This window comes from Haliotis rufescens, unplaced genomic scaffold (assembly GCF_023055435.1).
Source record: "Haliotis rufescens isolate VD_foot unplaced genomic scaffold, xgHalRufe1.0.p SCAF_9, whole genome shotgun sequence".
Classification (NCBI taxonomy): domain Eukaryota; kingdom Metazoa; phylum Mollusca; class Gastropoda; order Lepetellida; family Haliotidae; genus Haliotis; species Haliotis rufescens.
The window spans coordinates 23800305-23828252 of NW_025964383.1; the positions used below are offsets into that span (position 1 = coordinate 23800305).

Consider the following 27948-nt stretch of genomic DNA (forward strand, 5'->3'; position numbering starts at 1 on the left):
ATGGTGGCCAGGGATGACGTGGTCAACACGAGTAAGTACATACAAATGTTGGCAATGGATCAAGTGGTCAACACGAGTAAGTACATACAAATGGTGACCAGGGATGACGTGGTCAACACGTGTAAGTACATACAAATGGTGGCCAGGGATGAAGTGGTCAACACGAGTAAGTACATACAAATGGTTGCCAGGGATGAAGTGGTCAACACGAGTAAGTACATACAAATGTTGGCCAGGGATGACGTGGTCAACACGAGTCAGTACATACAAATGGTGGCCGGTGAGGCAGTGGTCAACACGAGTAAGTACATACAAATGTTGGCCAGGGATGAAGTGGTCAACACGAGTCAGTACATACAAATGGTGGCCAGGGATGAAGTGGTCAACACGAGTAAGTACATACAAATGGTGGCCAGGGATGAAGTGGTCAACACGAGTAAGTACATACAAATGGTGGCCGGTGAGGCAGTGGTCAACACGAGTAAGTACATACAAATGGTGGCCGGTGAGGCAGTGGTCAACACGAGTAAGTACATACACATGGTGGCCAGGGATGACGTGGTCAACACGAGTCAGTACATACAAATGGTGGCCAGGGATGAAGTGGTCAACACGAGTAAGTACATACAAATGGTGGCCAGGGATGAAGTGGTCAACACGAGTAAGTACATACAAATGGTGGCCGGTGAGGCAGTGGTCAACACGAGTAAGTACATACAAATGGTGGCCGGTGAGGCAGTGGTCAACACGAGTCAGTACATACAAATGGTGGCCGGTGAGGCAGTGGTGAACACGAGTAAGTACATACAAATGGTGGCCAGGGATGACGTGGTCAACACGAGTAAGTACATACAAATGGTGGCCAGGGATGACGTGGTCAACACGAGTAAGTACATACAAATGGTGGCCAGGGATGACGTGGTCAACACGAGTTAGTACATACAAATGGTGGCCAGGGATGAAGTGGTCAACACGAGTAAGTACATACAAATGGTGGCCAGGGATGAAGTGGTCAACACGAGTAAGTACATACAAATGGTGGCCAGGGATGAAGTGGTCAACACGAGTAAGTACATACAAATGGTGGCCAGGGATGTAGTGGTCAACACGAGTAAGTACATACAAATGGTGGCCAGGGATGAAGTGGTCAACACGAGTAAGTACATACAAATGGTGGCAAGGGATGCAGTGGTCAACACGAGTAAGTACATACATATGGTGGCCAGGGATGAAGTGGTCAACACGCGTAAGTACATACAAATGGTGGCAAGGGATGCAGTGGTCAACACGAGTAAGTACATACATATGGTGGCCAGGGATGAAGTGGTCAACACGCGTAAGTACATACAAATGGTGGCAAGGGATGAAGTGGTCAACACGAGTAAGTACATACAAATGGTGGCCTGTGAGGCAGTGGTCAACACGAGTAAGTACATACAAATGGTGGCCAGGGATGAAGTGGTCAACACGAGTAAGTACATACAAATGGTGGCCAGGGATGAAGTGGTCAACACGCGTAAGTACATACAAATGGTGGCAAGGGATGAAGTGGTCAACACGAGTAAGTACATACAAATGGTGGCAAGGGATGCAGTGGTCAACACGAGTAAGTACATACAAATGGTGGCAAGGGATGAAGTGGTCAACACGAGTAAGTACATACAAATGGTGGCCGGTGAGGCAGTGGTCAACACCAGTTAGTACATACAAATGGTGGCAATGGATCAAGTGGTCAACACGAGTAAGTACATACAAATGGTGACCAGGGATGAAGTGGTCAACACGCGTAAGTACATACAAATGGTGGCAAGGGATGAAGTGGTCAACACGAGTAAGTACATACAAATGGTGGCCAGGGATGAAGTGGTCAACACGCGTAAGTACATACAAATGGTGGCAAGGGATGAAGTGGTCAACACGAGTAAGTACATACAAATGGTGGCAAGGGATGCAGTGGTCAACACGAGTAAGTACATACAAATGGTGGCAAGGGATGAAGTGGTCAACACGAGTAAGTACATACAAATGGTGGCCGGTGAGGCAGTGGTCAACACCAGTTAGTACATACAAATGGTGGCAATGGATCAAGTGGTCAACACGAGTAAGTACATACAAATGGTGACCAGGGATGAAGTGGTCAACACGAGTCAGTACATACAAATGGTGGCCGGTGAGGCAGTGGTCAACACGAGTCAGTACATACAAATGGTGGCCAGGGATGTAGTGGTCAACACGAGTAAGTACATACAAATGGTGGCCAGAGATGTAGTGGTCAACACCAGTTAGTACATACAAATAGTGGCCAGCGATGACGTGGTCAACACGAGTAAGTACATACAAATGGTGGCCAGGGATGCAGTGGTCAACACGAGTAAGTACATACAAATGGTGGCCAGGGATGAAGTGGTCAACACGAGTCAGTACATACAAATGGTGGCCAGGGATCAAGTGGTTAACACGAGTAAGTACATACAAATGGTGGCCAGGGATGAAGTGGTCAACACGAGTCAGTACATACAAATGGTGGCCGGTGAGGCAGTGGTCAACACGAGTAAGTACATACAAATGGTGGCCGGTGAGGCAGTGGTCAACACGAGTAAGTACATACAAATGGTGGCCAGGGATGACGTGGTCAACACGAGTCAGTACATACAAATGGTGGCCGGTGAGGCAGTGGTCAACACGAGTAAGTACATACAAATGGTGGCCAGGGATGACGTGGTCAACACGAGTCAGTACATACAAATGGTGGCCAGGGATGTAGTGGTCAACACGAGTCAGTACATACAAATGGTGGCAATGGATCAAGTGGTCAACACGAGTCAGTACATACAAATGGTGGCCAGGTATGCAGTGGTCAACACGAGTCAGTACATACAAATGGTGGCCAGGGATGACGTGGTCAACACGAGTAAGTACATACAAATGGTGGCAATGGATCAAGTGGTCAACACGAGTCAGTACATACAAATGATGACCAGGTATGCAGTGGTCAACACGAGTAAGTACATACAAATGGTGGCAATGGATCAAGTGGTCAACACGAGTAAGTACACACAAATGATGACCAGGTATGCAGTGGTCAACACGAGTAAGTACATACAAATGATGACCAGGTATGCAGTGGTCAACACGAGTAAGTACATACAAATGATGACCAGGTATGCAGTGGTCAACACGAGTAAGTACATACAAATGGTGGCCAGGGATGTAGTGGTCAACACGAGTCAGTACATACAAATGGTGGCCAGGGATGAAGTGGTCAACACGAGTCAGTACATACAAATGGTGGCCAGGGATGTAGTGGTCAACACGAGTCAGTACATACAAATGGTGGCAATGGATCAAGTGGTCAACACGAGTCAGTACATACAAATGGTGGCCAGGGATGTAGTGGTCAACACGAGTAAGTACATACAAATGGTGGCAATGGATCAAGTGGTCAACACGAGTCAGTACATACAAATGGTGGCCAGGGATGAAGTGGTCAACACGAGTAAGTACATACAAATGGTGGCCAGGTATGCAGTGGTCAACACGAGTCAGTACATACAAATGGTGGCCAGGGTTGACGTGGTCAACACGAGTCAGTACATACAAATGGTGGCCAGGTATGCAGTGGTCAACACGAGTCAGTACATACAAATGGTGGCCAGGGATGTAGTGGTCAACATGAGTCAGTACATACAAATGGTGGCCAGGGATGACGTGGTCAACATGAGTCAGTACATACAAATGGTGGCCAGGTATGCAGTGGTCAACACGAGTCAGTACATACAAATGGTGGCCAGGGATGAAGTGGTCAACACGAGTCAGTACATACAAATGGTGGCCAGGTATGCAGTGGTCAACACGAGTAAGTACATACAAATGGTGACCAGGTATGCAGTGGTCAACACGAGTAAGTACATACAAATGGTGGCCAGGGATGAAGTGGTCAACACGAGTCAGTACATACAAATGGTGGCCAGGTATGCAGTGGTCAACACGAGTAAGTACATACAAATGGTGGCCAGGTATGCAGTGGTCAACACGAGTAAGTACATACAAATGGTGGCCAGGGATGAAGTGGTCAACACGAGTCAGTACATACAAATGGTGGCCAGGGATGAAGTGGTCAACACGAGTCAGTACATACAAATGGTGGCCAGGGATGAAGTGGTCAACACGAGTAAGTACATACAAATGGTGGCAAGGGATGTAGTGGTCAACACGAGTCAGTACATACAAATGGTGGCCAGGGATGAAGTGGTCAACACGAGTCAGTACATACAAATGGTGGCCAGGGATGTAGTGGTCAACACGAGTCAGTACATACAAATGGTGGCAATGGATCAAGTGGTCAACACGAGTCAGTACATACAAATGGTGGCCAGGGATGTAGTGGTCAACACGAGTAAGTACATACAAATGGTGGCCAGGGATGCAGTGGTCAACACGAGTAAGTACATACAAATGGTGGCCAGGTATGCAGTGGTCAACACGAGTAAGTACATACAAATGGTGGCCAGGTATGCAGTGGTCAACACGAGTAAGTACATACAAATGGTGGCCAGGTATGCAGTGGTCAACACGAGTTAGTACATACAAATGGTGGCCAGGGATGTAGTGGTCAACACGAGTCAGTACATACAAATGGTGGCAATGGATCAAGTGGTCAACACGAGTCAGTACATACAAATGATGACCAGGGATGACGTGGTCAACACGAGTAAGTACATACAAATGGTGGCCAGGTATGCAGTGGTCAACACGAGTCAGTACACACAAATGGTGGCCAGGGATGTAGTGGTCAACACGAGTAAGTACATACAAATGGTGGCCAGGGATGACGTGGTCAACATGAGTCAGTACATACAAATGGTGGCCAGGGATGTAGTGGTCAACACGAGTAAGTACATACAAATGGTGGCCAGGGATGACGTGGTCAACACGAGTCAGTACATACAAATGGTGGCCAGGGATGTAGTGGTCAACACGAGTAAGTACATACAAATGGTGGCCAGGGATGTAGTGGTCAACACGAGTTAATACATACAAATGGTGGCCAGGGATGAAGTGGTCAACACGAGTAAGTACATACAAATGGTGGCCAGGGATGTAGTGGTCAACACGAGTCAGTACATACAAATGGTGGCCAGGGATGAAGTGGTCAACACGAGTCAGTACATACAAATGGTGGCCGGTGAGGCAGTGGTCAACACGAGTCAGTACATACAAATGGTGGCCAGGGATGAAGTGGTCAACACGAGTAAGTACATACAAATGGTGGCCAGGGATGTAGTGGTCAACACGAGTCAGTACATACAAATGGTGGCCAGGGTTGACGTGGTCAACACGAGTCAGTACATACAAATGGTGGCCAGGGATGACGTGGTCAACACGAGTCAGTACATACAAATTGTGGCCAGGTATGCAGTGGTCAACACGAGTCAGTACATACAAATGGTGGCCAGGGATGACGTGGTCAACACGAGTCAGTACATACAAATGGTGGCCGGTGAGGCAGTGGTCAACACGAGTAAGTACATACAAATGATGGCCAGGTATGACGTGGTCAACACGAGTCAGTACATACAAATGGTGGCCAGGGATGAAGTGGTCAACACGAGTAAGTACATACAAATGGTGGCCAGGGATGAAGTGGTCAACACGAGTCAGTACATACAAATGGTGGCCAGGTATGTAGTGGTCAACATGAGTCAGTACATACAAATGGTGGCCAGGTATGCAGTGGTCAACACGAGTCAGTACATACAAATGGTGGCCAGGTATGACGTGGTCAACACGAGTAAGTACATACAAATGGTGGCCAGGTATGCAGTGGTCAACACGAGTCAGTACATACAAATGGTGGCCAGGGATGCGGTGGTCAACACGAGTCAGTACATACAAATGGTGGCCAGGGATGAAGTGGTCAACACGAGTCAGTACATACAAATGGTGGCCAGGGATGAAGTGGTCAACACGAGTAAGTACATACAAATGGTGGCCAGGGATGAAGTGGTCAACACGAGTCAGTACATACAAATGGTGGCCGGTGAGGCAGTGGTCAACACGAGTCAGTACATACAAATGGTGGCCGGTGAGGCAGTGGTCAACACGAGTAAGTACATACGAATGGTGGCCAGTGATGAAGTGGTCAACACGAGTCAGTACATACAAATGGTGGCCGGTGAGGCAGTGGTCAACACGAGTCAGTACATACAAATGGTGGCCGGTGAGGCAGTGGTCAACACGAGTCAGTACATACAAATGGTGGCCGGTGAGGCAGTGGTCAACACGAGTAAGTACATACAAATGGTGGCCAGGGATGAAGTGGTCAACACGAGTCAGTACATACAAATGGTGGCCAGGGATGAAGTGGTCAACACGAGTCAGTACATACAAATGGTGGCCAGGGATGAAGTGGTCAACACGAGTAAGTACATACAAATGGTGACCGGTGAGGCAGTGGTCAACACGAGTCAGTACATACAAGTGGTGGCCTGTGAGGCAGTGGTCAACACGAGTTAATACATACAAATGGTGGCCGGTGAGGCAGTGGTCAACACGAGTAAGTACATACAAATGGTGGCTAGGGATGAAGTGGTCAACACGAGTTAGTACATACAAATGGTGGCCAGGGATGAAGTGGTCAACACGAGTCAGTACATACAAATGGTGGCCGGTGAGGCAGTGGTCAACACGAGTAAGTACATACAAATGGTGGCCGGTGAGGCAGTGGTCAATACGAGTTAGTACATACAAATGGTGGCCAGGGATGAAGTGGTCAACACGAGTCAGTACATACAAATGGTGGCCAGGGATGAAGTGGTCAACACGAGTCAGTACATACAAATGGTGGCCGGTGAGGCAGTGGTCAACACGAGTTTGTACATGGACTTCTTCCATTCTAACTGTAGATATGTTTAAATTATAATAAGCATGGGAAAACAAGTAAATATGTTAATGTTCAGGCCTCTGTTTACGTAAACACAACATAGGTTAACTCGTCTTTGTTTGATATCCTAACAACATAACAAACCACAAAAGTAAACGTAATAATGTGTATACAATTTGATGTACTCTTATGTACCCTAAGCAAATGTACGCGTTTGAGTAGAATTTGTACAAATCGTGACAGTGTTGTTGTTGTGCGTCCATGGTAACCACCAAGGGGGACATACTAATTATTTAACTTGATCCCCACGTACAAAGGTATATAGCAGACGAGGGGCATTAACAAACGTTATTTGCAAGCTTGTCTTGGGTAAGTGTTGGTTGATATTTTCTGTAACGCCATACTAATACATTATGATGATTAAATACTGGCAACGTGTAAAGAGGTCCCTGCTGACTGTACCATGGTGCGACTTGTCACGTTCAGTTGAACCAATCCGGCTCCATCATTTTAGGATCACCTCATGATATTAATAACAATGTGACTTATGTGTGTTACGAATTATAATATGGCTTTGTCAGTTCGTATATGGCAGACACGATGGCGTGATTATGGAAATCTGGCGTCCTGACTATATAACTTCTTGTTATGCCTTGAAAGGATGGGCACTAGTGTTCATCTTTCTACGAAATGGCTACGTTTAAGGATATTCCGTTCAGCTGACATTTTATGAAAGACCATCTACAGACATCAACGATAAAGTTGTGAAAGGATAAACAGGGAGTATGTCACTATTTTTAACATCAGTATAATGATATCCTACCATGACTAGACGAATTCTTGAAATAATATCTATAATATTTCCCCTCGTCTGTGAAGTGGATACCTTTACAAATATAACGTGACCTGCTGTCATTTCATGATGAGATACAGTAAATGATAAGTTTGTTATATTACAACAGGACATAGGCTTTAAGTACTGATGGAGTAGGCATTTCCGGTTGTTGTTCAGTCCGGATATACAATGGTAGAAGTCGTGATGGGTGGAAAGCTTCACCACACACTCACTGTTTACCTGTGCCGGTCCCAGGGGATCTGTGGGGTAGCCTACTGGTTAAAGTGTTTGCAAGCCGAAGGTTCGATTCCCCACATGGGCACAATGTGTCAAGAGACAAAATATAATAAACATACAGTTGGTACATTGCCTTACGTTGTGTTATCAGAACAACGTTACTTTATTCATTGTCACAGTGGACGGCACTGAAGGCTTTCGCACAATTACTTTGATGAGCATTCTACCATTGAATAAAGGTTGATTCTGATTGGTTAGAAGGAGGTATCCCTTATCCTATTGATGCCTCTTTTAAATGAAGCTTTTTCACAGACAAAATGTACGTATTAAAACATCGATCTATCGACAGCTGGGTGGGTTTTTATATGGAGATACAGCATAATTATTTTTTCAAGAATATTCTGGAACAATATTAATTTTTTTCCCCCATGACATTGTGCCATGGAACCTGTCACTCTTTCAATGGGATCACTGACTTATGTGCTCCAGACTTAAATTATTTACAAACTTCTTTTACATAGCTGGAGTATTGCTACTTATGGTGGTAAACGCCAAACAATCAAACAAACAACGCGCTCATTATGGCGCTAATATCGGCAAGGGTGTTCACGTAAGCAAAACTGTAAGAGCTAATGTTCTCTTCACCTTGTATCGCATAAACAGCCCACGCCAAACAGAAAATTATATCACAATAGTACATTAGTATTACAGTGTGCACAATCTTCCTGGGAAGTACAATGTGGTATACAGGTTATTAAGAACTAATGACCCACAACACGCATAGTGTTGTAAGACTACCGAAAAGGTGTATACGATACATGGCCGCACCTAAAACCATTGACTTCCTTGGCTTCATGTCAAAGGTAAACTGGACGGATAAAATCATGCTCTGTAAGATCATACACTATACACTTGAAAATCTACCAATGAGATCAAGCAAGTTGTGTGTGCCCTCAAGATCAGCTGATTAATGGCTACCAGGAGGTCAGGCTGGTTCACTGGACCAGAAGTAACGCCATAGAGAGGACCCCAGTGACAGACATACGTCACGACGTGCCGTGGTATACCTCTATAGCCAACACTCTCATTACAGCAGTCACTATACAATCTGTACGACAATCAACACGTGTCCACTTCAGCTGTGAAGGCAAGTACACAGCCGTACAGGTAGGGGAAGTCTGTTATGTGAACGTTTATACTATGTGGATATCACTTGTTCTTATATCGAAAGTCCAATCCATATTAACTCCCCATTGTTGAAGGTGTATTGAAGGTGAATCTTGTTATAACTGTGTGATGGTATTGACAGTGGTTCGATATCCGTAAGATCTACCATCTGGTAATACTTATGTATTCAAGGCGACACAACATTCAAGTTTTTGTTTCTCCCAAGGTATTCATGAGCAAATGTCTTTATTTGGGTCAAGACACGCTTGAGTTGTTCCATGTGAATATTTCAGTTAACTTCAGGGCTGTTTGTCGCCTACATATTGTTGCACATGTCAAGACAAACACGTCTAGGCATATACGAAAATCGTGCAGTGCTAGCTGTCTGACTGGCATTCTAGCTGGTGAGTAAGTTAGAAAACGTACAACCTTTTGGATAATATCTTCTGGTTCATCGCATATGGAGACGTGTCGATGTAAAATCTTACACCGCTATCTCCCTGGAGTGATAGGAGGTACATATGCATGACATGTTGTGATAAGAAGCAGTGATGTTTTCGTGGGTTTTTTTTTTTTTGAATGAGCAAAGTTCTGAACACTAGATGTGGATGGGTGTTCACGAAGGCCATGAACTGTTCATTCATGCTTGGGCATCGTGGCTAACTAACCTCGAACCCTCCAAGGGTTAAAAGTTCACCAAGACAAACAAAGTCATTAATGAATTATTATGTCCACAGTAGGTATATATTTTAACAAAGGTCATGAAAGAATTAGCGCATTCGGGTACAACTATACCGTGAAAGTAAACGAACTACACATGGTAAATACGTCCGAGGTAAATTATGATTTTAATGTTAGATTTTGAATTTCCTTTTGTGACATCATATTGATGTAAAATGTGCGAATTTGTAACAATGTAAAACAATGCTAGTCACACACATGTCTTCCGTGTCCGCTTGAGTACTTTAAGTTCATTTGTAACATGGCGACAATAAACACATTTATAACCTTCCACGAGAACTGCACTGAGTATAAACCAGTTGAAAAGAATATTATGTACAATGACTGTATGGCCGGTATCGGGTGGTATTTAGAGTGTTTAATTTCAAACTGTCGTATTCGGTAGCATTGTCACAAACAGTAGTTAACGTCATAGGTTAGGTATTAGGAAACATTCATAACCAGCGGGAAGCATAAATATATATATCGACGTATTGTGAAGTCAAAATAGTTTCGGGAAACTACCGGTTTAGTGTAATGAATTAAATTCCGCCGGGTGTATTATGAAAATACGTGGGAGTGCAATGTTCATTATCTCCGCGGGGTCTCTGCGTTGCATATGCTGTTGTTTGATACCATCAATGGATTTAGCATACGATTCAGAAATGTGAGAGTTGTGCTCGAAGGCAAGGTATACTCCTACTGTAATTGAGTAGCCTTAACTGACACACACACTCCAATTTCCCCCCATATGTCATGTCATTGTTAGACACTAGTACCTCAACGTTAATGTTTTAAACAGTATGTAACTGGGTGAAGACTCTATGTCTGTAAAGGGGAAGTAAGTCTGAGTGGATATGATTCATCCTGTTTCTTGTCTGAAAAACGGAAACATTAATCGCGTTTAACCAATGGGTAACAAATCTTACAAACCGGTTATGGTGAGGAAGCACATTACACTGTGTGCGTATTTAAAGATGCTACTGAGGACGACCATGACGACGACGATGATGACGATGATGATGATGATGATGATGATGATGATGTGCTCGTGATGTCAATCGCTTGATCCCATTGGGCAAGTCACTTTGTTCGAATTGTGCCTCAGTTCACCCAGTAGTGAATGGGTACCCGGTAGGATGAGATGACAATGTGGTTGTTGACCTTTTAGCGCGTAACAGGCAGCTCGGGCTGTATTCTCCCCAGAGAGCTGAGCGATTCTTCTTCTCCTTCTTCTTCTTCTTCTTCTTCTTCTTCTTATTATTATTATTATTATTATTATTATGATGTACAGATTAAAATAAAAAATAGAGCAAAGATGGTTTGGGTGATCCTGGCACAGTCAGACTGGTTTGGCTCATCATCAGCTCAGGGCCCTTGCCCACTCTACACGCAGCCCAGACAGCGAATGGGACTTCTCCCAGGAAGCGCTGCCTAGTCAAACCCACCCAGAACTTTCAGGAGAATGTGAAGACTCCCCAACACTGCAGCCTTCTGCATTACCCAGATTGTCAGAAGGGCTGTATTCCTGGTAGCAAACCCGGGTACTCTCCCAATGTCAGTCAACAGATTTGGGAGGTACCAAACCTAAGACACCGAGAACAATGGGATTCGGACAACATGGTACTTGGGATGCAAGCGTGACATTTTAAAAGCGTATCAGCATATTTAACATGTTTTTTCCTGATTCTTGTCAATCACATTTGTGTCAAAGGGGACAGAATATCCAATAAAAGAAATTATTTCATTGGATTTATCAATAAGGGCAAGATCAGGTTTGTTGGCCTGGATACTTCTGTGGCTGTATCCTGGCTTATTCCCCCCAAAATGTATTTGTCATTTTCTATGACGCACTCTACATATTCAGGACCGTACCATGGATGGACTTCTGTGTCAAAACCACAAGCATTGCGAAGACGGTAATAAAATGATCGAGCCACTCCATCATGTCGCTTAAGATACTGCGTTTGTGCCAAAGCTGGGCATCCACTGACAATGTGTTGGGCAGTCTCATTAAATTCATTACATAGTCTACATTTCATATTTACATTGTGATGCAAAAATCACACATTTCGAGTGGAAAGTGTCTGGTCTTCAGCAGCAACGAAAAAGCCCCCTGTTTCACTTTTCAGGTCGGCCGACTTCATCCAAGCGAAGGGCTCTGCAGAGTTGCTGAACTTCTCAACACACTGCACATAAACTCGATGCAGTGGTCGTTCAGATAGCCTCTCTTGAAAACCTGAGTCTGGGCCGATTTGATATGGCACTTCGCTTTGTTCACACTCAGTTTTATTCGGGATCTCCGATTACATTATGGAAGGGTGAACAAGATCCATGGTGAATACATACCTTCCAGGATTTCACCACGCTTTAGGTATATGCCCTTATGTAATACGTAAACCTTATCCAACAAGCGACCACCACAGGAATTACGACCAATGTGTACACGCTGCGGGCGGGCCAAGCTGCTGTTACCTTGCACGTTTATCAATGTATCTAGACTAATTGGGTTTATGGATTGATGTGGCCACAACTATGGATTACGAAAGTCCTAGATCTAATTTGCTGACATACCCTGGCCAGGCTATAGAGATTAAATATTAGCACAGTACCATGACGTGTTAACATATCTCCATGAACACCAAGTTTGTAGCTTCTAGCCATGATGTGTAAACAGAAATATACTGTTAGGCTCGAACATCTAATCAAGAGCGACGTATAAGAGAAACATAGTGTTTTGTATGTAACCTTTAGGCAAGATCCAGTATTGTGTGTTCTTGTGCAAAAATTTCATATGAAACCAATATTGACTATTTTATATTTGCCTATTCTTAAGAAATGTGTAAAGCCCATTTCTGGTGTCCCCCGACGTGATATTACTGGAATATTGCTAAAAGCGGCGTTAAACCACCCTCCCTCACTCACTCACTCATAAGAAATGAAACAATATTGTAATACGATTCATATGAAATACTTCATGAGCATATGAAGACAATATTGCGGTACATTGTGTAATGTTTCCTGAAAGTCTGCCACTTATAGTGAATATAACTGGTTGTGTCTCTTATATAATATTTGTACTCCTGGTTTGTTTTGAGGTTTAGTGAAATGCCTAGAGCACTAGAGCAGTGATGTATACCTCGTGTATAATCTACTGATTGAGTTCGTATATTGTATGTGTTTCACAAGCGCGCAACGTCTAGTTCAATGGCTCCTTGTTTTACAAGGAGATTAAAGGCACGTATATGTATTTGAAGGATTCCCAATCGAAGGATGCCCTTTGGTGATATAATCTGATGTCTTGAAAGTAAATGAGTGTTAATACAATTTCAAAAGGAATTTCTGTGTGTTTATATGGCCAGGCCTGGACCCTTTTCGCTCTCTCTCTCCCTCCCCCCCCCCCCCCCCCCTCTCTCTCTCTCTCTCTCCCTCTCTCTCCCTCCCTCTCTCTCTCTCTCTCTCTCTCTCTCTCTCTCTCTCTCTCTCTCTCCTGTGCGTGTGCGTGTGTATATATATGTGTGGTTGTGTGTATGTATCTGTGCGTGTTCGTGCACGTGCGCGTGCGTGTGTGCGTTTTTATTGTTTTGTTTTGCTTTTCTTTTCTCTTGTTTTGCTTTGTTTTTTTGTAGGGGAGGGTAGCCTGGTGGTTATAGCTTCTCACGCCGAAGATCCGCGTCTCCTTCATGTGTACAATGTGTGAATCCCATGTTTGGACAATTCACAGTATAAACATACGTGATTTCAATATCTATATGTGTGTTACAGCGCTAGGCTTTTTAAATAACCGCAATTAACATTCGCCGGAAAGAATTGACAGGATTTTGGTGAGATGTGTGATTAGAGATTTTTTTAATTAACTTTTAATTCGTTGATTTATAACTTGTTCTAAGGGATAGGTTGAGAAAACATCGCATGCAATGGACAGCGGAATGATCGGCCTTGCGTTCTTGCATTCTTCACGAAATGCTTGTTGCATTATGTTACCCTCTATAAGGTTCTCTGAGTCATTGATGTTGGTTCAGAACGTTCAGAGGATGAGGCAATCCTGCCAGACACAGCACTTCTCACAGTTGATGAGTGCTCTTGTCTGCATTTGAGGATTTATGATTTTCAGCACTCAATGTTTTATAGGTTAGATTCGAAGCTTATAAGAAACGATCCATGAAAACTGATAGTCGTTAAATGGCCATCAATTGCGAACCTTCTGACAGCCTCATCACAAGTTCAACACACGCCTTATAACTTCTCAAAAGAACGTCCAGAACGGAGACGTATAAGGAATTGATTCGGAAAGCAAATTAGTTTGTTTGAAGAATGGCGGCTTTCCTCTCCCAGTGTTTGTGTAGGACATGTTTTGCAGTTTAACCCCAGTGGTGACTCTTGTCGGCCCAATCTCATCTTAATGGTGATGGGTTTAAAGGGTGAAACGGCAAAGGAATGACTCATGGAAAATTTTATTGGACATGTTCTGCTTTAAAATTTAGCGTCATTAAATCTTTGTTTAATATTGTAGTTTCTTTATATTAGGTAATGTAGCTATACACACTGCATACATATTAGAGGTGCATGATATGTTCTTTCGGAAATATATATGACGGTGTTGCAAACCTGAAACATTGGACACTGTAACCTTGTCCCGACACTCGATGAATAAAACCTTTCCCTGACAGGTATTACCGTATTCGACGTAATAAGCGCCCCGCTCTAATATGCGCCCACGGCGATATTTGCTAATGTATTGGCTAGTGAACAATCCCAATTAGCACCCATTCCGATTGATCAATGTACACAAGACTTATTTATTCGCGTATAATATGCATTCGTGTGTTATATGCACCCTTAATTGTGGGCAATTAAATTATGGAAAAATATATCTGTCGTATATAAACATTTCAGGCTGTCAGCATAAACCACGAAATTTATCTTTCAACTCTGTTTTTTTTTCACCAAAATAATATTCTAATAAGAGCCCCCTATTTCTAATTTTGAGAGCTCCCTGGGCGCTTATTACGTCGACTACGGTAATACATAAATCCATTCAAACATTTAGGATAACGATTCTAAAACAACTTTGTTTTCACCTTAACTGTAACCGGGGCGACAAATAATTCACCTGTAGTTTGTGCCCTCATGGACATGGAGTCAGTTATCAATCCCACCCTGTTGAGAAGTCACGACCTTTTTCATTTGCTATCTAACGCCTACGACTGTGTATACGTTGCCTTGGATACTCCCGCGTGACGTCACAATCAACATGTGGACGCTACGTAGACAGAAATACCTAACAGGGGTCAACCGGTACACGGTAAGCGAAAATAGATAAAGATGTAAGGCGTGTAATTTTCGGGTACATTTCTCATGTCAGCTATCACTCAACAGCGTTCGCTCACCCACACCCTTTTATAAACTGATGGGAGATATCCTTTCGATGTAAAACTAACGATTATGATCTTAATAAACTGCATGGTATCAGTATGATTATACTTGTAGACACACACACGTGGAACATGACCAACTTTTATGATACAGTAATCTTTAAGTTCATAGTAATCAATCTAGTTTATCACAGATTTCTTTCTAAATAGACATATAAGTAGATTCATTGAGAATAGATTTAATATTCCGTTCACAAAGATGCAGAGTTTACAAATCAATAAAGTTGTAGGGCATGCAAGGTTATGTTCTTACACCCACTATTTTCATATGAATGCACATTAAATTCCGATGGTTGTCGATAATGTCAGGGACTGGGAGGATCTGTATAAATAACACAACACGGTATGCTAACTAATCCCCGCCTAACTTCCAATCCCATTTCCTTATTTTGTTCCCAACGCCACGTTGAAAGGAAACGATTTAATGTTATCAGTGTGTGGGAAGAAACATGCACTTCGATTACACTGTAAAGTTGAAATTGCAAAAAACGACTAAAAGCTAAAACAAAACCGAATTGTTTCGTAATATTGGTCCTCCTCCAACAATAAGCAATGCATTTTAGTGGAAATGCAGGAGAACACATGAGGATAATATTCTATACCAGTTGTAGGTGACTACATTTGCAATAATTACGTTTGTTACGATTAAATAACATGGCTAATTCCACCTTACTGTCAATAATACTTTTAAAAAATCGTCAAGAATTTAGTTACTATCATTCCTATATTAAATAATGCACATGGGTGACAACTTGAAGGAAATGCCCCCAAAACAAAGGGAAGATATGACATCATATATAGGATCAAACTTTCAAACATCACATGTTTGTTACAGGAATGCTATGTAAATTGAGGTATGACGTCGGTTTGAGTACGGAAACACAGTTCATCCTATAATGTGTGCCGATGTCACACGCTGCTCGGAAACTTTTTCACTGGCTAGAAAATCAGCTCTAACTTACAAACTTGCTAAGTCACGGTAAATGTGTCATGGAATGAAAAACGTGCATGCGGCGTAACCTTGTGGAAGAAATAATTGCAGTTTAATGGCGATATATCTTTCCGGGCTATAACGATGTGCTCGCTGGAGGCTGAAAGTGATTGATGTTCGTGACGTAATCATGATAGTCAGAATTGAGGGGATTTCCCTTTATTGTAAAAGGTGTGCATATTCACGCACGCACACGCACACACACGCACACACACACACACACACACACACACACACACACACACACTCGGGTCTTTAAGTACTGAAGAGGCCACAAGCCAATAGTACCTACTGCTGTGTAGTGGAGCATGTTTTTCTCTTTTAGAGAATGCTTCTTCTGGGCATCAATGCATGCTAGATGAGCATAAATCACTTCTTAGAGTATATTCTAAGCACGTATTAGACAAGGATGCAGCAAACTAGTAATCTGGTAGATGCTTCTGTCGTAATACTGCATATGTTGGGCACATAAGAAGAAAAAGTGTACTCGTCTTCGATATTATTTCGCCTACATATTTGGCAAATTTGGCTCCTACAAAACATCCATTATATATGGTTGGATGGTTGGCATTTAATGATCGACACCGCACACACAAACACACACACACACACACACACACACACACACACACACACACACACACACACACACACACACACACACACACACACACACACGAAATGTTCGAAATGGAAATGTGCAGAAATGTGAAGAAACGTGTAGGAAAACGCTTAAAAATCATAAATCAAGGCAACGATAATGACAAAGAGACAATTTTATAATAGGGAAGGGAAGTATATATAGGGAAGTTAAATAGTCGTTATGACTTACCCCCGGGCCTAAACTAATCGACGATATTCCCATCTGTGAGGATGTCTGTTGCAAGTCATGGACGTTTTCATTCTTGTCATTTTAACTTTGAAACGGACGATACATATTTGCATGTTCCAAGGAGATATAGGTATGTCATTACTTCGGCATGAAAGAAACCTACTTTATTATGCTCACGTTCCACTATGCACGATCTCACAAAAGTATTCATAGTTGCTGTCATATTGAGCCCAGTGTGTGTGTCTGTGTGTGTATGTCTGTGTGTGTATATATATGTGTGTGTGTGTGTTTGGTTGTGTGTGTATGTGTGTGTATATATATATATATATATATATATATATATGTGTGTGTGTGTCTGTGTGTGTATATATATATATATATATGTGTGTGTGTGTGTGTTTGGTTGTGTGTGTATGTGTGTGGTCGTGTGTATATGTGTATGTGTAATTATGGACATATATGTGTGCGTATTTTTGTGCATGTGTGAGTAGGTAAGCGTATGTGTGTATATATGTGTGTATGTTTTGTTGTGTGTGTATGTGTGTGGTTGTGTGTATATTTGTATGTATGATTGTGTACATATATGTGTGCGTGTGTTTGTGCAGGTGTGAGTATGTGTGTGTATGTTTGTGTATGCGTATGTGTGTGTACATAACATATACCTTGCAGGTCTTATACCAGAATATCCCCACTGATTTGTATGCTCCATATGGCGTTTATACCAAAATATACCAAATGTACCTCGCAGTTAATGCTCCACAAGGCGCTTGTTTATAATGTATTCACGAAGACTTATAATTTGGTGGTTATTCGTGCGAGGAATTATTATCACATCATATTTATGCAGTTATGCGTCTGTTTCCCTCACATGACATAACACAAGTATTGCGATGTGAAGGTATAAGTGAGTGAGTGAGTGAGGTTTAACGCCGCTTTTGGCAATATTCCAGCAATATCGCGGCTGGGACACAAGAAATGGGCTTTACACATTGTACCCATGTCGGGAATCAAACCCGGGTCTTCAGCGTGACGAGCGAACGCTTTAACCACTAGGCTACCCGACCGCCCCGAAGGTATAGTAAGCACATCGGGAAATAATGACTGCTGTGACACTACACTATTCCACTTAAACATATGTCAGAAATGTGACAGGGCAGGTATACAGGACAATATTACTTCATCCAACTTTGTTTTGCTTCCGTGAGTGTATCTTTCTGGATATATTTAGTCCTTTTTTCAGCCTATGCTTTCTGCTCCTTGATGAGCAGGCATTCCCTTGTTAACTTCCCCACCTATGCTGATATATGTTGCTATTTCTACAACAGAGGACCATGTCAGTGCATATCAATCAGCGTGTTCGTGAGAGACACGCGCCATCAGCTACACGTATCATCTGGTGTTGTACGTCGCGATTGGTGCGTGGACTTGCATCCTGTATTGACGGATGAAAGAGTTTACACGACTGTAAACATAATTAGTAATACCATAAAGAAACGTATGTAAAGAAACATTATGCACTTTACTACAGTTATTTTTCTGTCAATGCCAACAGTGTATTTAGATTAGGAGAGGATTACATACGGTTTGGGCGGTTGTGTCTTACATTTAGATTAGTAAGTGACTTCATTCCGATCAAACAGTGAACCAACTGATGCAGTGGCACTATCAATGTGTTTATTACGCAACCTTACAATGGGATATTTTCTTGTGGGAGGAAATCCCGAAGTGATGGAGTTTGTTTCCCAGCCAATATAGATAACATGTTGGCGGTGACATTCTGTCCAGGGTCATGGTTAAAGCATGAAGAGTGAGACGTTGTGCGTGTTACTAAGGAATCCTTTATTAGACAATATAAACATTATTTATGACACCATGACACAACAATAACAATCGTTTACAGTTTTGGTATCCCTTCGAAATAAAGTTTGAAAAGATTAGGTTAAAGAAATTGGATATCTAAATAGTTAGTACCGCCAATTGTTTCATATAACTCCTCGTGCTGCAATGTTGGAACCAATCGTTATGATTTGCATCTTTGTGTGCAACTCTCAGGTGTTACATCACGGAACTGACTTCAGAAAAGACAATTAAAATTTCCTAAAACTCGTTCTTCTCCATCCCTACGTGGTGTTTCATACAGACATGATGAGCACCAGTTATCAATTCATGCATAGAACACCTCCAGCAATATGACAGTGCTGAAATAAAATCGATACCCACGCCTTCGCTACCCCTACACACATTATTCCTGTATTCAGAAACCAATCGCACCTCTAATCCCTTGGCGCTCTCCTCAATGCTCATTCGCTTATTGTAAATTTCATGGATTAAGCATTTTTGCCCTAAACTCGCCCAACCCACATATGACTCAGGACATGTGTTGTATAAAGGGGAGATGTGGCTTCTTGGTCAGGATGAGCATCCTTGTGTTGTGCACGTGTGTGAGGAGGAGGGATGATAGTATAGAGGTAGGTCTGAGAATGTATCATTGTAGTCATCTCTGGGTACATATGCATGTTTGTCTATGTGTAGCTCCGTCTATGTTATTGTTTATCAATCGTCTTCATATCTCGATCGGGGCGTCGGGTGGCTTAATGGTTAAAGCGTTCGCTCAGCAGACAGGAGACTCAGGTTCGATTCCCCACACACATAATGGGTCTCCCGCGTCGTGGTAGTTGCACTTACATTTGTACTCATCACTGATATACCGGTCGATTATAACTTAAACACTCATTCCAATGAAGGAAGTAGCAAAATCAAACATATTCAAACGATGTACTAACATTTATTTTGCAGTCATTCAATCTCATGTGTTTACTATGTACTCGGGGGAGCACGGGGGGCCCAGTCCTCTTAGGCGCCGCGATTCGCTGTGCAGAGTTGCGTCCCTCGGGCACGCCAGAAACCTATGATTGTGGGTTCGAATCCCGGTTCGCCCCGATTATGTTTCTAGGTTTGTCAGCACCATACCCGTGCTCGTGGGTTTCACCGAAGTGGTAAACGTCTGAGGCCTGCATCACTTCAGGCTTTCCTCCCACATTAAACTGACACGTCGTGATATAACTGGAATACTGTTAAAAGCGGCGTTAAACCCAACTCACTCACTCATTCCTATATACTCGAGATGTACATATTATTCGTAAATATAAAACATCTTCATTATAATTGCCACTTAAGTATAAAATTAATATAATTCCAATAGGGAACATTTAATTTGGGAAATCTAACGAAATGGGATATTGTTAATGATTTATGGAGGCCGCACACTTGGAAAGGTAAATACAACTCGGGCACAAGAGAGAGAGATGCTTACTAGTATTTGGCCATGGCACGTTAATGTCCCGTCCTCCTGTCAGGGGTGGGGGCAAAAATGTTTAACTCAAACCGGAACTCATGCCATGGGACCACCCGTCCGGAACGCTTCATTGACATATTTCCCAGTCCTAACGTTTGTCAATGTAAATAGACCGGAAACAGACCCACAGAGAGGAACCTGTTACACCTAGTTACCGACGTCCCACTGGAACTATGTGAGCAAGTCCTCACAGTGAAGTCCCGCTTAATGTCACACTTCCAGAATTGAAAATGTTCAACAGATTAAAAAAAATAGTATCTGATACTTTAAATGCATACCGTTGGTCCTCGAAGAATGTGTTCCAAGTACAGTGTTCATAGGAATGTAAACCGGATCTTGCTTCACATAGAACCATCAGTAACAGTAATAGGATCTTTTCTTTTGTCCATCAATCTCTTGCACATATCATAAGATTCATACATGAAGACATTCGAATGAATCCCTTACAGTCTAGTTATCTTTATTGGAAATCTTTAATACACAAAGCCCTGGGATTCTCGTACTTGAATACTTGTGAAATAGAAACATAAAAGAAAATGCCATCACATACATTTCTTTATCCGACCAACGAACTGCTGTTTGAATTTAAGCGGGGTGAGGTTTATGCACCGTCCACATTTTGTATTCATTCTTTTAGAAAAATCGACGTAGATTACATTGTATGTAGGTATAAGGTGTATTCAGCTGTTAAAATGCACTGAATTAAAATCACTGGATTGTCTGGTCAAGATTCGACTGTTTACAATCCGCCTCGTATGTCAGGATTATTTCTGTGCGGGGATAAGTAACAAACAAACCTTTTAGGCAAATTGGGAAAGTGGCGGGTGCTAGTGGTGGAGCAGGACATGCTTACCCCTTTCCCGAACACCTGGTGTCATCACTGATTTTCAGTGATCCATCTATATAACGTTCACCACAATTTCACCCTATCCGCCCAATGGAATCTGATTCAGCAGATAAAGGGGACTATTATTCTCGGGCGTTTAAGTTGTATAGTAGGCATTGTATAGTAGGCAAAGGCTCATGTATGCCTACCATTTAAGATATACACGTAGACATACGTAGCAAAATGATAATATGCAAGGCTGCTGGTATCATCCACAATTGCGTGTTCTGTTGAGTACTTAGATCTCTTGAAGACCTAAATCCTATGTTCTATGTCATCGGTATATTCATTTTCAAACGATTACTGTTGGTTCGGCATGTCGACATATCACGTACATGCATCCCCAGATTGAGCGAGGTGTTTGAGCGACATTTTATGGTCGTTGGACTTCTCAAATGCGATTCAAATGTCAGGCTAATGTTAAACTGAAAGTGATTCACAGGTCAAACCCTATGCAGCTACTTATCCGTGTAGTGGCTCTGTGGACATCAATGCAGTGTCATCCAGTACCTCACCCTTCACACGTGGTCTCTGGTGGGAGCATGTCATCTGCTTCTCCTCGTAGGTCTCACATGAAGATCACGTGCACACATCTATACTTAATTCTCTGCGTCTGGGTGTCCTAGATTTCATGAGATTCTCCTGATAAATCCAACCATGGACACCGCATTCACACATATATTATATCACTAGTATATTGTATTGTATACTCTGTGGCCATGGTTGGTGAAAGTCTTCATATAAATCCAATCATGGACATATATACTTTATTATGTGTGTCTGTGTGTCCGACACACATTTCCATATTATTCTGTGTGCTTGGCATCCATGGTTTATGTGTTTTTTCATATTAATTGAACCATGTGCACCACGCTCACACACATATGTACATTATTCTGAACCATGTGCACCACGTTCACACACACATATGTACTTTATTCTGAACCATGTGTACCACGCTCACACAGATATGTACTTTATTCTGAACCATGTGCACCACGCTCACACAGATATGTACTTTATTCTGAACCATGTGTACCACGCTCACACACATATGTACTTTATTCTGAACCATGTGCACCACGCTCACACAGATATGTACTTTATTCTGAACCATGTGCACCACGCTCACACACATATGTACATTATTCTGAACCATGTGTACCACGCTCACACACATATGTACTTTATTCTGAACCATGTGTACCACGCTCACACACATATGTACTTTATTCTGAACCATGTGTACCACGCTCACACACATATGTACTTTATTCTGAACCATGTGCACCACGCTCACACAGATATGTACTTTATTCTGAACCATGTGTACCACGCTCACACACATATGTACTTTATTCTGAACCATGTGTACCACGCTCACACACATATGTACTTTATTCTGAACAATGTGTACCACGCTCACACACATATGTACTTTATTCTGAACCATGTGTACCACGCTCACACACATATGTACTTTATTCTGAACCATGTGTACCACGCTCACACACATATGTACTTTATTCTGTCTGTGTATCCCAGGTTCACGTGATGTTTCTGTGACAAATCCAACCGAGGTACACTGTACACAAATGTGAACATTGGTATCTTAGCATGGGTGTGTATTGAACTTGTTTTAGCACACGTAGTGACAGAATGTATGGTAGTATAGGGCGGCATGCGTACCTCGCTTTCTCCTCTTCTTTGACTCGTGAACACCGGGGTAGAATAGGTCTTCAGCAACCCATGCTTGCCGTAAAAGGCGTCTATGCTTGTCGTAAAAGCCGACTAACGGGCTCGTGTGGTCAGGCTCGCTGACTTGGTTGAGGCATGTCATCGTATCCCAATGGCGTGGATCGATGCTCATGATGTCAATCACTGGATTGTCTGGTCCAGACTCGATTATTTACAGACCTCCTCATATAGCTGTAATACTGCTAACAGTTCGGCGTTTAACAACAAACAAACCAAACCAAATCTCCTCTTCTTTGTTACTCGCATAGTGTGACTAAAAGTTAGAATCTTATCAATACAATCTCTATTGACATGGCATCATGAATTATGCATAGCCATTTTGACATTTGGCTGTGACAAATGTTAAAGGCACCACCGCAAAGAGTTTTATATCCTTTTGCAATCAGTTCCCGTTCAGATGGCTTACAGATTTCCAATAAACAGGAAGTAGTCCCTTTATAGAGTGAATGTAGGCGAGCAATGATTGGCAGAGTGATTATTCTCGAGGAAGTAATCCTCTCTCTTATGGAAATGAAACATAAATGGTCGTGATTTGCTATGAATCACGAGTCCATTCAAAAACATTTGAAAGTTATTTGTTCTGTAATTCCTGATTATGCTTATAAACGTTCACTTGACTCATGTTGAATCATGGTCAAAAGGTGAGATGCATGACACTAGGGTAATATAATATGATTGCATGCAGGCTCGTGGTATATTTGTGTAGGGAATACAGCTGGTGTTATAATTTGCAAGAGATGATTTCATCTATTTGTTGCTACCCTCGCCTGTTACATGGAACAGAACCACTGTAGATCCGTGTGGATTTTGTACAGAAACTATAGCAACAAAACCCTTCCATATTCGTACGAAATCTCTTCTAAAATCAGAGCCAGTTTCACGATTCCGACTATATCATGAACATGTGTTTATGAATCGCTATCAAATAGTGACGACACCAGGTGTTCGCGAAAAGGTTTAGAAATACAGTAAACTACGGTTATATCGAACTCAAAGTGACAAATAATTGTAGTTCGTTATAACGGTAATTCGTTATAAGCATATACACAGCATAACTACAGCATATAGTCGGGACTAAAAAGTTAGTTCGTTATATCCGTTAGTTCGTTATAAGCGTGTTCGTTATAACCGTAGTTTACTGTAGTGTGGATTACCAGGAGGAATATAGGATGGGGATTAAGGGAATTGGAAACAAACAATAGTATACATATATAAGCAGGTCGTATATTCAAGTAACAATAGTGGACATAGTGCTATCTATAAACAAGGCTGTCACAAATATTATCTTTCACGATATGTTTGTACTTTATATTTTTCCATTGGTCATATTCGAATATGCAAAACATACTTCCTGAAAGATTCTCTCGTATACAGTCGGTGTTGCTAGAAGATTGTTGCCGTTGTTTAAATGAATAAATGTTTGAACATTTCTGATGACTTTTAGAATAAATTCAAAACATTTGCTCATTTCTTGAATTAAGCAAGTCACGAGGGCCAAAAGGGACCCATTAATACCTCGTCTTTAATTTGAAATATATCACGCATCTCGGTCACATCAGACGGCATTAGGGGCGGTCGGGTAGCTTGGTGGTTAAAGCGTTCGCTCCACTGAGATACCATGCCGCAGTTTAACATGAATACCACACTCAGACACAGTATACTGACTCCGAGCCGACCAGTTGTTTTAGCCCCTTCATGTCGAGCGCCAGACAGGGTAACAAAAAGTACCATCTTGTAACGTCTTTGGGTATGACGCGGCTGGGGAACGACGGGGAAATTAGCTCAGATTGAAGACGAAGAACACGTTGAGTCCAAACTTCTTAGTCGGCAATAAAACAAACAAATACAATTACTAATAGAAATATGTCGAGCGGATATTCCAACTCAACAACTACAAGTGAAGTCCAGCAAGCAGGCTTATCCTACTCGCGGCTGTACATACAGGTGCTGTCGGAATACCAGACTAACAGTAAAGATGTAAACATATATATATAGATATACTATTGGACAACAATAGACAGACAAAGAGACGATGGCGTTGCCCTGGACATGGGGCTTATGGATGTGATTACAGACACGGCCCAGGGGGAAATGGATTAGGTGAGGTGAAATTGGGTTTAACGTCGCGTCCAAGATTATTGCACTTATATAGCGACGTGCATGCACGTGTATGTGTGTGTGTGGCTGCTTGTACCAGTCCGGACTGATGCCGATTTATAGTGCTAGCTCACTGAGATACCATGCCGCAGTTTAACATGAATACCCCACTCAGACACAGTATACTGACTCCGAGCCGACCAGTCCTTGTTTTAGCCCCTTAATGCCGAGCGCCAGACAGGGTAACAACAAGTACAATCTTTTAACGTCTTTTTGTATGACGCGGCCCGGGATCGAACCCTGGACCTTCCGCTCTCCGGGCGGACGCTCTACCACAAGACCACGGAGGCGGTCGGAAATGGATTAAGGCTATAAATGTCATAATGTGAAATGCTGTGTTAAGATAATGGTTCAACTGACCGCTGTTACGCATGGATTACATCATGTTAAATAGTCCAGATTTCCTAAAGGATATGTTCTCAGTACTGTACAAGAGGGATGTTGTTCAGAAGCTACAATTCTTTAACATTGCGTTGTCTAGAGTGATGCTAAGTCACTCTGTGACAAATGCATTGGAACAATCTCGCGATGTGTTGAAGCATGGCAATTCGGTCATGATATGAGCGTAAGACAGACGCAATTCGTCATAGCCGGTGCTCGTTACGTTTGTCCTCTGTGCTCACAGACCTTCACAATTAAGAGATTTACTGTTGCCATTGGGCACACTGCTCAATGGGTCGCTTGATTTAAGGTTTCGTCACGGGAACGTCTATTAATGACATTTCATTACCTCGGGATAGACATGCACGCTTATTTAAAGGATTGACTGTAACAGTATGTAGGTGGAGGTTACTATATAGAGCGTGGACGAGCTTACCGATTATGACGCACCCAGCTGATGTGTGAGGGATAAGTAACAAATCATCTCGATACATCATACATTTACACCTGGATAAAAGGTAAGCTATATATTTCCACACAAAAATCGAAAAATCATATCCTGTATTAATTTTCTGACGAAACACATTCCGGTGTTTATTTCGAGTGATATCTAAGTCGAGTAACTGTTATCTCGAACTTTGTTCCACGTTAACCATGATTATCCGTTATCAGACGAGCCTAGAAAGTGTCGTATTTTCGGGCGCACTGATCCCATTCGGAAGTCTCAAATGTCCCTGATTAGGTGTAAAGTTAGTCGGATAAAACAGAATGACGCTCATTTTAAGAAGTGTCGCCTCACTCCAGATGTCAAATTATAAACATATGTAACAATTCATTAATCGGTGTCTAATAGAATGGAGGACGGTCCGGTAGCCTGGTGGTTAAAGCGTTCGCTCGTCACGCCGAAGACCCGGGTTCGATTCCCGACATGGGTACAATGTGTGAAGCCCATTTCTGGTGTCCCCCGCCGTGATATTGCTGGAATATTGCTAATCTTATTTTATCTAATTTGCATACTTATGTAATTGGGTTACGATATACATGTTTTTATGGGATAGACTCATGTCATGGATATATCCTTTAGTCAGTTAACACTTGCACTCGTTTTAAAGGGGGACTACATGCGGACTAATAATTATTGGCACTTCCAGCAAGTTTGTGTAAAGTCGTTCAAACAACAGTTTGACAACAAGCTCAGAGTTCAGGATGTATATTAGCAGATCCAGTCTCCATTTCACAACATGATACTAACTACAGTAAATACGGTTATAACGAACACGCTTATAACTAACTAACTTTTTAGTCCCGACTATATGCTGTAGTTATGCTGTATATATGCTTATAACGAATTACGGTTATAACGAACTAAAATTAGTAGTCCCTTTGAGTTCGTTATAACCGTAGTTTACTGTATGGTGTTTCGAATAAGACAAACGGGAGATGAACATGAGATGGTTTGATGTAGACTTAACCGAGCTAAATTGAATTTGGAACCGAACTCGCAAAGTCTAAACAAAATCAGTCCTTAAAATCAAACTCACTCAGTCACTGTAATAGAATGTGTCGTTTATGTGCGATCATTACAACATTCTTGGCTCTCCCGTGGTAGTCGACACCTCCACGATAGTGTCGAAACGCGGATACGTCGACCTTTCTCTGATCCCACCGAATCCTGTACAATGGTGTTTGACTGCATCAGTTTTCATGGTGATGGTCAGTCTCAGCCACTGAATCCTACAAAGCTACTGACACAACAATTATTGACGTGCATCATTATTGCCTTGTGTTCGTATCTCTTATATGACGACCCGTGAAGATCCGGGTAAGAATAGGATTTTAGACAACCATGCTTGTCGTAAAAGGCGACTAACGGGATCGGGTGGTCAGGTTCGCTGTCTTGGTTGATGCACGTAAACGTATCCCAATTGCGTAAATCGATGTTCATGATGTCAATCACTGGATTGTCTGGTCCAGACACGATTATTTACAGACCGACGTAAAAAAGCTGGAATATTGCTGAGTGCGGCGTTAAACAGCAAACAAACAAACAAACAAACAAACAAACTCTAATGTGAAGATTTGTGTTAGTTTGGAGACAAATGAGTGAGTGGCATTAACGTCACTTTTATCTGTGTTTTCTTGATACCTCGGAATCTATAAACTTGAAATAAACCACGCAACAATATGTTTGTGTTCATATGATGTATACCAATAGTAATAATAAATTAGGATGACTATCCTGTAATATATCTGTAATAAAACATCGGTCTCTATCTATTACTCGTGATAAAGTTGTTTATAAATAGTTTTT

General features: G+C 42.2%; 1 protein-coding gene across 1 annotated transcript in view; it reads left to right on the plus strand.

Annotated features, from left to right (window-relative positions):
- Positions 1–8943: 8943 nt before the first annotated feature.
- The window catches only part of LOC124116949 (cytosolic phospholipase A2-like), a 35925-nt gene continuing 16920 nt past the window's right edge, over positions 8944–27948 (plus strand). Inside the window, exon 1 of the mRNA XM_046478602.2 lies at positions 8944–9122. The gene's annotated coding sequence lies outside the window, so the exon portion shown is untranslated. The remainder of the gene's footprint in view (positions 9123–27948) is intronic.